Below are 10,639 nucleotides of genomic sequence, written 5' to 3'. Positions count from 1 at the left end.
ACAGTGGTTCTTGAATTTTATCTTTTTATTTATTGATTTAACTTTTATTTTAGGTTCAGGGGTACATGTTTCTTTTTATTTTTTTGAGACAAGTTCTCTCTCTGTTGCCCAGGGTGCAGTGGCACTGTAATACCTCACTGCAAACCCAAACTCCTGGGCTCAAGAGATCCTCCCACCCAGCCCTTCCAAAGCACTGGGATTACAGCCAGGAGTCGTTGCACCTGGCCTCAATTTGTAATATGCTTAAGAATCCCCTAGGTATCTTTTTAAAACCTACAAATGTGTATGCCCCATTATTGAAGAGCCTGATTCAGTGATGTGGTAGGTTCAGGAAATTACATTTTAAACAAATACCCCAAGTGCTTTTTCCAAACAGGGGAAACCCTCCTGTGGGTTCTGTAGCCAAGGCAGAGGGCTGACTGGGATTTTGGGGATTGCAGATCCTGGCCACTGCTGCTTTCCACTGAGCATTTCCAACAAATTCTAGTTTCCTCACCTGTAAAATATAGAGGACATATGAGATCTGTAGGCCTCTTTCAGTGTCCAGAAATAATATTACATGAAAGAACAAAGAAGGCTTTTTATATTGTTTCCAACTTTGTAAAAAAAAAAAAAAGGAAACTATAAATATGTCTGGAGACTAGAAGAGGTCAAAAAGATTTCTATGTAGTGGCATTATAGTGCAATTGTGGATGTACTTCAAACAATAAACAATGAAGACATTAAATAATTTTTTAAATGGGGAACAGCAAGGGCAGAGACATCAAGGAGGATGAGAACTAAGACAGAATGTAAATTAGGTGACTATGACATCACCAGTGATGATAGAGAGAGCAACTTGGCACCACCATGGGCATGAAAATCATTCTGGAGCTAGGGAAGAAGAGGTGGATAGTAAAGGGAGGTAGAAAGAAGAAGAACGAATGTAGCTGAAGGGAAAAGACAGGGTTAAGACAAAATATTTCAAGCTAGATGAGCCCTTGTTAGACAGACTGAAGTCCCAGGAGAGTGAAATCTGAAGCACACTGGAAAGAAATGGACTTAACAAAAAGTTATGTTTTCTCATAGAGGAGGAAAAAGAGAGGATGTGCTACTAATTGCTCTTCCAAGTAAGGCACATGGAAATCGTGCCCCAAAGAGTTAAAGGAACCAACGACTAACAAAAATTTCTGTTTGCAGGATAGCAGGTAAGGAAAGAAACAACTTGCTGAGACTCTGATAGTGAGATCAAGACAAAACTGGCTAGAACTGGTTGAAACTAAGATGGCTAACTGGAGTTTGCACAGAACAAGCTTGATGGCATTCCAGCCTGAATTTCCATGTTTCATACTAACTCCCCCTGAAATTCACACGTGTGACCCATGAGATAATGAGATAGCCGGAAGACACAACGGGACGTGCCCAGGGACTTCCCAGACCTCCTCTTTCCTTTCACCAGTTAGTTACCTATGAATCTCAGAACCTATCCCCTGAACCTTTTCTAATAAAAATACTGCTTTGAAGCCAGTACAGGGAAACAGATTAGAACTTGACTCCTGTCTCCTTGAGAGTCCACTTTCAGCATAAAGCTTTTCTTTTCTCCAAAACCTGGTTCATAGTATTGGCTTCTAGTGCATTGGGCACCCTTTTACTCAATAACAGCATCAGTCAGCTTCGGACGGTGCCCACTCAATGTCTTATGTGAGGACACACTTTTATTCAAGCCACATCTGGGAGGAGAAAATCTTGTGGCTAATAATCAAGGTTCCACCTTGGGAATATTCCTTACAGAACTGACATCTGCACCAGCCATTTCCCAGGAGAGAAATGGCTCCTTACACCATCCACCTGGAGGCTAGTACCGCCTGACATCTGTGCTCAGTTTCATTTCTAAAATACTTTCAAGTATATAACTTCATTTCATCTCCACAGCCCAGCAGGGTATGGGGAGTGGGCTACGCCTTGGCATGTGCTTGCATCTTCTCCCCCACCCCAACTCCTAAGTTCTCCCCCGCCCCGGGTTCCTGTGTACTGATCATACACAAAGATCAGTAGCCAAGTGAAAAGGATTCCTCACTTTATGAAAGATGGCAGGACAAGAACCCAAGATTTTAATGCAAAGACCTGGTAAAAGCTGAGCCAGGGTTGGTGAGCCCATGTCAGAGTGGAGGCTCCTCGCTGCACTCCATCTAAATTTGGAAGTGGCACTCTCAGGGGCCAGAGAGCTGAGTAGATCCAGAAAGATTCTTTGGCTGGATTTGCCGATTTCAAGGACATATGAGTCTGCTTACCTACAGCAATGGGAAAGGAAGACAATGCAGGGCCTGTGCCAAGCATTAGTGCTGGCCTACGACACTTCCTATGATGTAACCCTGCTATCGGGGTGGCTCTATCAGTGATAAGTGGCTGACCAATACAATCTGCAAATCCTCCTTCCTTTGGGAGGAACTAGCAAGGGAGAAGAAGGGGAAGCCTCAAGTGTCAGGGTAGCAATTCCCAATCTTATGGGTCAAGATTAAAGGATGGGACAAAGAACAGAAACATTTCCTCTTTTTTGCAACACAAAATATGCAAGGAGGTTATTATCAAATGATCCCCATTTTATAGATGAAGAAAAGAAAGGACAGAAACATTAAATGATGTCGTTTTCGTCACCAAGCTGGTGAGTATCAACGTGGGTCTGCCGGTGCCTCTTAGTTAGTGATGATGGTGGTGAGAAGATGGCCAGCGTCCTAAATCTCCAGTTCCTGCTCAACTGCTGCCTGCAGCTGCCACTCCACGGGGTCCCTAAAATAGCCATAGACGAGGAGTTCCAGCACAGCACGCCACCTGTTTCTAGCTAGGCTCTTGCTCTCAAGCCTGGTCTCCTATCCAGGTGAACTGTGAGGGGGAAGGGTGGGGGCATATGTGAGCTAGACTGGAGATGAGCCCACTCCCAGCGTCCTTTCCTGGGGCCTCACCCTGTGCTGTCAAGCCATGTCCCCTCCAAACCAGAGAAAGAAAGGAAAGAGCCTTCTCTCCTGAGGGAATGTGCTGCTCTGGAGCGAATGCCATCTAGCTCCGGACTCAGCACCCTGATTTCCATCTCACAGAGCCCCTGTGCTGGAAGGGAAGGTGACTTCACCCCGGTTCCAAGAATGGGGCTTGACTGACTTGAGGCTATCGACATGGCCACATGAGTGGCCAGAGATGGACACAGAACCTAATTAAGGTCACTCAAAGACGAAGACACATTTCCTTGAGGATCTTGGATTTTCTTTGGATGTGAGCAAGGACGTTGGAGTGCTGAAAGCTACTTGCCGCCATCTTGTGGCCACTTGGAGAAATACATGTCGTGTAAGGCAGAAAGGATGGGATCTTTACTACCCTTGAGTTGCTGAATCAAGTCTTGGCTGAAGCCTGGTATCTTTAGGCTTTTCAGACTTGTCAATCAATAAGTTTTCTACGTTCAAGCCAGTTTGAGTGACATTTTTGGTAGTCGCAGATTTCCAGTTAACATGCGCTGTAACACATAAGCGTATTAGTTTAGAGAGCCCACAACTTCCCCTAACCACACTAGAGTTTTCTGATGATGGCCAGAGCAGAAAGTCAGATATTCCTGTGTCAGCCACATGGAAGGGAAGAAAAAAGAAAGTTTAAAAAAACTAAAAGGTCTTTGATGTAATTCCCCCAAAAGACACATATCCAAAGAAAAAAGTAAAGGGCCAAATATATAACATGTTCGAAATAAATTATTATTATTATTACTAGCTTGTAAGTAGACTTTACTTTTTCAGACAGTTTTAGGTTCACAGAAAATTTGAGTGGAAGGTTCTGAGACTTCCCGTACACCTGCTGCCCCCCACATGCACGGCATCCCCCATTACCAACATCCCCCATTACCAACATCCCCCACAAGATGTTATCATTGCTGGACCTATGTTGACATGCCGTTATCACTCGGTGTCCAAAACTTACCTTAGGGCTCATGCTTGATGTTGTACATTTTATGGGTTTAAACAAATGTATAATGACATGTATCCACCATTACAGAATCATACAGAGCATTTTCACTGCCCTAAAAATCGTCTATGCTCCACCTGTTCGTTCCTTCTTCCTCCCAATCCCTGGCCAGCACTGATCTTTTTACTGTCTTCTTGTCTTCCCAAGTTTCTATAGCATTCTGCATTCCCACCAGCAATAAAGGAGAATTTCTGTAGCTCCACAGCCTCACCAGCGTTGGTTGTTGTCCGGGTTCCGAATTTTGGCCGTTCTGATAGGTGTGGGTATCTCATCGTAGTTTTAATTTTCGTTTCTCTGATGACATGTGATGTGGAGCAACTTTTCATGTGCTTATTTGCCATTCCGTGTCTTCTTTGGGGAGGTATTCGTTCAATTCTTTGGCCCATTTTTGAATTGGGTTGTTTTCTTATTGTTGACTTTTAAGAATTCTTTGCATATTTTGGGTTCCGGTCCTTGATCAGATGTGTTTTTAGCAAATATCTTCTCTCAGGCTGCAGCTTGTCTTTTCATTCTCCTAACAGTGTCTCTGGCAGAGCAGAAATCTTTCATTTTAATGAAGTCTGGCATATCAATTCTTTTTTTAATGGATTGTGGTTTTGGTATTATATCTAAAAAGTCATTGCCAAACCCAAGGACATCTAGATTTTGTCCTATGTTATCTTCTAGTTTTACAGTTTTGTATTTTGGTCTGTGAGGTGTTTGAATTAATTTTTGTGAAGGTGGAAAATTCACTTCTCTGCATGGGGGCGTTCCGTCGTCCCAGCACCATTTACTGCAAAGCCTGCCTTTTCTCCATGGTATTGCCTTTGCCCCCTTTCCAAGACCAGTTGACTGTGTTTATGTGAGTCTATTTCTGGGCTTTCTATTCTATCCCATTGATCCTCTGTCAGTTTTTTTTGTTTCTTTTTTGTTTTTGTTTTTTTTTTTAACCAATATCACACTGTCTTTATCACTGTGGCTTTATAGTAGTTTATAGTTTATAATGAGAAAACTTCTAGTTTCTCACCATAGTAATGTAGTAGTTTATAGTAGTTCATAGTAATAAGTGTTGATGTCAGTCCTCCAATTCTGTTTCTCTTCATCAATATCGTGTTGGCTCTTCTGTCTTTCGACTCTTCATATAAATGTTGGAATCAGATTACTGATATCCACAGAATATCTTGCTGGGATTTTGATTTTGATTGCATTGAATCTGTAGATCAAGTTGCGAAGAACTAATATCTTGACTAACACTGAGTCTTCCTATCTATGAACATGGCATAATTCTCCATCTATTAAGTTTTTATTTGGTTTCTTTCATCAGAGTTTTATGGCCTTCCTTACATAGACCATGTATGTATTTTGTTAGATTTATACCTAGGTAGTTTATTTTGAGGGACTGTTAATATAAATGACAATTTCTTTTAAACATCAAATTCCATTTGTTCATTGTTGCTCTGCAGGAAAATATTGACTTTTGTATGTTAGCCTTGCCTTGCATCCTGATACCTTGTTATAATTGTTTATTAGTTCCAGGAGCTTTTTGTTGGTTCTTTCAGTTTTTTATTTGTTTGTTTGTTTTTTTGAGATGGAGTCTCACTCTGTCACCCAGGCTGGAGTACAATACAGGATCTCAGCTCACCACAACCTCCACCTCCTGGGTTCAAGTGATTCTCCTGCCTCAGCCTCCTTAGTAGCTGTTATTACAGGCACTCACAACCATACTCGACTACTTTTTGTACTTTTAGTAGAGACGGGGTTTCCCATGTTGTTGAGGCTGGTCATGAACTCCTGACCTTGTGATCTGCCCACCTCAGCCTCCCAAAGTGTTGGGATTACAGGTGTGAGCCACTGCACCTGGCCTAATTCTTTCAGACTTTCTATTAGATAATCATGTCATTTGTGAACAAGACAGTTTCATTTCTTCCTTCTCAGTTACTATACATTTTTTTTTTTACTTATCTCATTGCACTATCTAGGATTTCTAGCAACATGTTGAAAAACGGTGGTGAAAGAGTTTGCCTTGTTCATGATCTTAACGAGAAAACTTCTAGTTTCTCACCATTAAATATGACATTATCTGTAGATTTTTGTAGATTTTTAAAATCAAGTTGAGGAAGTTCCCCTCTATTTCTCATTTATTGAAAGTTTTTTTTTAACATGAACGTTATATTTTTGTCAAAGGTTTTCTCTACATCTATCGATGTAGTCATCTGATTTTTATTCTTTAGCCTGTTGTTATAATGAATAGCCTTAATTAGTCATCAAATGTTGAATCAGCCTTGAATTCCTGGGGTAAATCCCCCTTGGTGTGGCACAATTTCTTTTTATACATTTAATGGATTCAATTTGTTAATATTTTGTTGAGAATTTTTGTATCTATGTTCATTAGAGATACTGAACTGTGGATTTCTTTTTCTTTTGGAGAGGGAGTCTTGCTCTGTCGCCCAGGCTGGAGTGCAGTGGCATAATCTCAGCTCACTGCAATCTCCACCTCCCGGGTTCAAATGATTCTCCTGTCTTACCCCCATACCTGGCTAATCTTTGTATTTTTAGTAGAGACAGGGTTGTGCCATGTTGGCCAGGCTGGTCTCAAACCCCTGATCTCAGTTGATCTGCCCGCTTCGGCCTCCCAAAGTGCTGGGATTACAGGTGTGAGCCATCACGCCCAGCCAAGAGACACTGAACTGCCAACTTATTTTCTTGCCATGTGTTTGCTGGGTTTTGGTTTTAAGGTGATGCTGACTTCATAGAATGAGTTAGGAAGCATTTCTTGTGCTTCTATCTTCTGAAAGAGGTTGTAGAAAATTGCTATAGTTTTTTCCTTAAATGTTTGATAGAATTCTCCAGGGAACCCATTTTGGCCTGGTGCTTTCTGCTTTAGAAGGTTATTAATTATTGATTCATTTTCAGTTGAATAGATATACACTTACTCAGTGTCTATTACTTCTCATATGAGTTTTGGCAGATTGCATCTTTCAAGGAATTGGTCTATTTTATCTAGGTTATCAAATTTGTAGGCATCAAGTTGTTCATAGTAGTCCCTTATTATCCTTTTAATGTTTATGAGTTTTGTAATGATGTCCCCTCTTTCATCTCTGATATTACTAATATATGTCCTTTCTCTCTCTCTTTTCTAAGTTAGCCTGGGTAGGGGCTTATCAACTTTATTGATCTTTTCAAAGAACCAGCTTTTTTGTTTTATTGATTTTTCTCATTAATTTTCTGTTACAATTTCATTGATTTCTGCTCTAATTTTTACGTTTCTCTTCTTCTTCTCACTATGGATTTAGTTTGCTCTTCTTTTTCTAGTTTCCAAAAGTGAAAACTTAGGTGTTTGCTTTTAAATCTTTCCTATTTTCTAATATATGCCCTTCGTGCTATCAGTCTCCCCCCAGCACTACTTTTATTGCACCCTGCAGTTTTCGATAACCTGTGTTTTTATTTTCATTTAGTTCAAAGTACTTTTTAATTTCTCTGAGATTTCTTCTTTGACCCTTGTGTTATTTGGAAGCATGTTGTACTTGTATCTCCAAGTATTGGGGGATTTTCCAGGTATCATTCTGTTATAAATTTCCAGTTTAATTCCATTGTGGTCATATCATGATTTCTACTTTTTAAAAAATATTTTTAAGGTATATTATGTGGTCTAGACTGTGGTCTATCTTGACAAATATTCCATGTGAACTTAAGAAAAATGTGCAGTGTATCTGTTATTGCTGGATGAAGTAGTCTATAGCTGTCCATTATTTACAGTTTATAGATGATGTTTTTGAATTTGATATGGTTCTTAATGATTTTCTGCCTGCTGAATCTGTCCGTTTCTAATAGAGGGATGTTGGACTCGCCCACTATACTAGTGGACTCATCTATTTCTCTTTACAGTTCTATCTGTTTTTAACTTCATGTGTTTTGATGCTCTGTTATTAGGTGCACACACATTAAAAATTGCTATGCCTTCTTAGAGAACTGACCCCTTTATCATTATACAATGCTCCTATGTATGCCTAATAATTTCACTTGCTGTGAAATCTGCTGTGTCTGAAATTAATATAGCTTCTTCCACTTTCTTTTGATTAGTTTTAGCATAGTATATCTTTCTCCATCCATTTACTTTCAGTTGATATCAGTCTTTATATTTAAAGTGGGTTTCTTATAGACAACATGGAACTGAGTCTTGTTTCTGTATCCATTCTAAGAATCTCTGTCTTTTAATTGGTGTGGCTAAGGCCACTCACATTCAGAGTGATTATTGATATAATTGGGAGAATATCAATCATATTTGTTACTGTTTTGTTACTCTTGTTCTTTGTTTCTATTTTTGTCTTCCACTCTTGTTCCACGTTTCATTGTTTCAATTTAGCAACTTTATATGATTCCATTTTCTCTCCTTTCTTATATCAGTTATACTTTTTACTTTTTTTAGTGGTTGCCCTGGAGTTTATAAAATACACTTACAACTAATCCAAGTCGATTTTCACTGAACATTATGCTGCTTCATGGTTAGTCTTATTGTAACAAAATAATCCTAATTCCTCCCTTGTACGATTGCTGTCATTCATTTCACGTATACATAAGCATATGTAATAAAATACATTGTTGGTATTATTCTTTTGAATAAACTGTTATTTGTTAGATAAATTAAGAATACGAAAAATAATTTTTTTGTTTTACTTTCATTTTTTTTCTTCTTCAGTATTTTTCTCTCTTTATGTAGAGCTGAGTTTCTGACCTATAATTTTTGTTCTCTCTAAAGAATTTCTTTCAACGTTTCTTGCAAAAGTCACTGGTAACAAATTTTCTCAATTTTTGTTTGTCTGGGAATGTCTTTATTTCTCCTTCACTTTTGAAAGAAATTTGTTGTATACAGAATTCTAGGCTGGTAGGTTTTTTCCCTCTCAACACTTTAAAATTTTCACTTTATTCTCTTCTCCCTTGTATTCTGAGAACTCAGATGTAATTCTTACCTTTGCTCCCTGTAGGCAAGGTATTTTTTCTCTATCACTTCTTTCAAGATATTTTCTTTATCTTTGATTTTCTATAATTTGAATAGGTGTAGTTTGTTGACCTTTGTCCTGCTTGATGTTCTCTAAGCCTTCTAGATCTGTGGTTTGGTATCTTGACATTCAATTTGGGAAATTCTCAATCATTTTTGCTTCAAATATTTCTTCTGTTTGTTTCTCTCTTTTTTCTTCTGGTATTTCCATTGCCTGTATGTTACACCTTTTGTAGTTATCCCACAGTTCCTGCATATTATGTTTTGTTTTGTTTTTCAGTCTTTTTTCCCCCTTTGTTTTCAGTTTTTGCAGTTTCTACTGAGGTATCCTCAAGGTCAGAGATTCCTTCCTCAACAATGTCCAGTCTATTAGTGAGCTCATCTAAGGCATTCTTCACTTCTTTTAGTGTTTTTTATCTCTAACATTTCTTTTTCATTCTTTCTCAGAATTGCCATTTTGCTGCTTACATTGTCCATCTGTTCTTGCATGCTATCTGTTTCATCCAGCCCTATTACAGCCCTTAGCATCTTAATTATACTTATTTTAACATCCAGTCTGATAATTCAAATATCCCTGCCATATCTGATGCTCACTGTGTCTCTTCAAACTGTCTTTTCTGCCTTTTAATATGCCTTGTAATTTTTCCTTGATAGCCAGACATAATGTGCTGGGTAAAAGAAACTGCTCTAAATAGGCCTTTAGTAATGTGTTGGTGAGGTATGAATGGAGGGCAAGCATTCTATAGTGTTGTGATTAGGTCTCAGTCTTTTGTTGAGCCTGTACTTCTGGACTATAAACATCACAAGTGTTTCTCAGTCTCCCACACCTGCCCCTTTAAGTGGAAGAAGATGATGAGAGTGGGTTGGAGTTGGGTATTTTCTTTTCCCTGGTCAGTTAGGCTTTGATAAAACCCCAGAAAATTAGGCTTTGGTTGATTAGTTTCTCCTTAAGACAGACTGTGTTAAGAAGAACAAAATGCTTTGGCATATTTCAAAATGATTGTTTCCCCTCAACCTAAGGGAATTTTATCCAATATTCACTACAAGAATCAAATAGAGCACCTGGGGGTAAAACTCACAAAATATAACCCCCACCCCCAAGATTGGGTCCCCCTGGAGCTTTTGACTCTCAGAGTTGTCCATTCTGAGCCTCCAGCAATTTGTCAACTATGTTTCAGGTTTTCCCACTCAAGCATTGATTCCTGTGGAGAATTCTGCTTGTGGGTTTCTGTCCCATAAGTTATGATTCTCTGTATTTGTTCATTTTTCTGTTTGATTTTGGGGAGAAGTTTGCCCTGTGTCCTCACTTTTTTTTATGAATTTAAGATGAGTTGATTTTTTATTTTGTTCAGTTTTTTTTTTAATTGTTCGGATGGAGTGATTTCTGAACTTCTTACAAGCTAGACCAGTTATTATTACTTCTTTAACACCTCTCACAGAATGTTCCATTACCTGCTGTGATGGTTTCATAGGTGTCTTTGCAAATTTCGTTTTAACCTAGTTATGCTGCTCAGGGGAAGGGACAAACTTTCAACTACCCTCATAAATTAAAAACTTGACCACTTGACCCTGCTGGTACCGTAGCTTCTTCAGGGACAGGAACGGTTTGCAAAGATACAGAGCTCTACAGCGTAGTAGCATCTGAAGAATGGCTCGTTTTCTGAATCTTGAAAATGAAACCAA

At 39.0% G+C, this 10,639-nt stretch overlaps 1 long non-coding RNA gene across 2 annotated transcripts in view; it reads left to right on the top strand.

The window, feature by feature from the left end:
• The first annotated feature begins 864 nt into the window (after window positions 1-864).
• Window positions 865-10,639, top strand: part of LOC128929077 (uncharacterized) — a 68,754-nt gene continuing 58,979 nt past the window's right edge. For both annotated transcript variants that reach the window (XR_013523060.1, XR_013523059.1), the window contains exon 1: window positions 865-1,187. This is a non-coding gene — a long non-coding RNA (uncharacterized LOC128929077). The remainder of the gene's footprint in view (window positions 1,188-10,639) is intronic.

This window comes from Callithrix jacchus, chromosome 10 (assembly GCF_049354715.1).
Source record: "Callithrix jacchus isolate 240 chromosome 10, calJac240_pri, whole genome shotgun sequence".
Taxonomy (NCBI): Eukaryota; Metazoa; Chordata; class Mammalia; order Primates; family Cebidae; genus Callithrix; species Callithrix jacchus.
The sequence above is the reverse complement of the archived record's forward strand: the minus strand, read 5'-3'. Positions and strand labels throughout refer to the sequence as shown.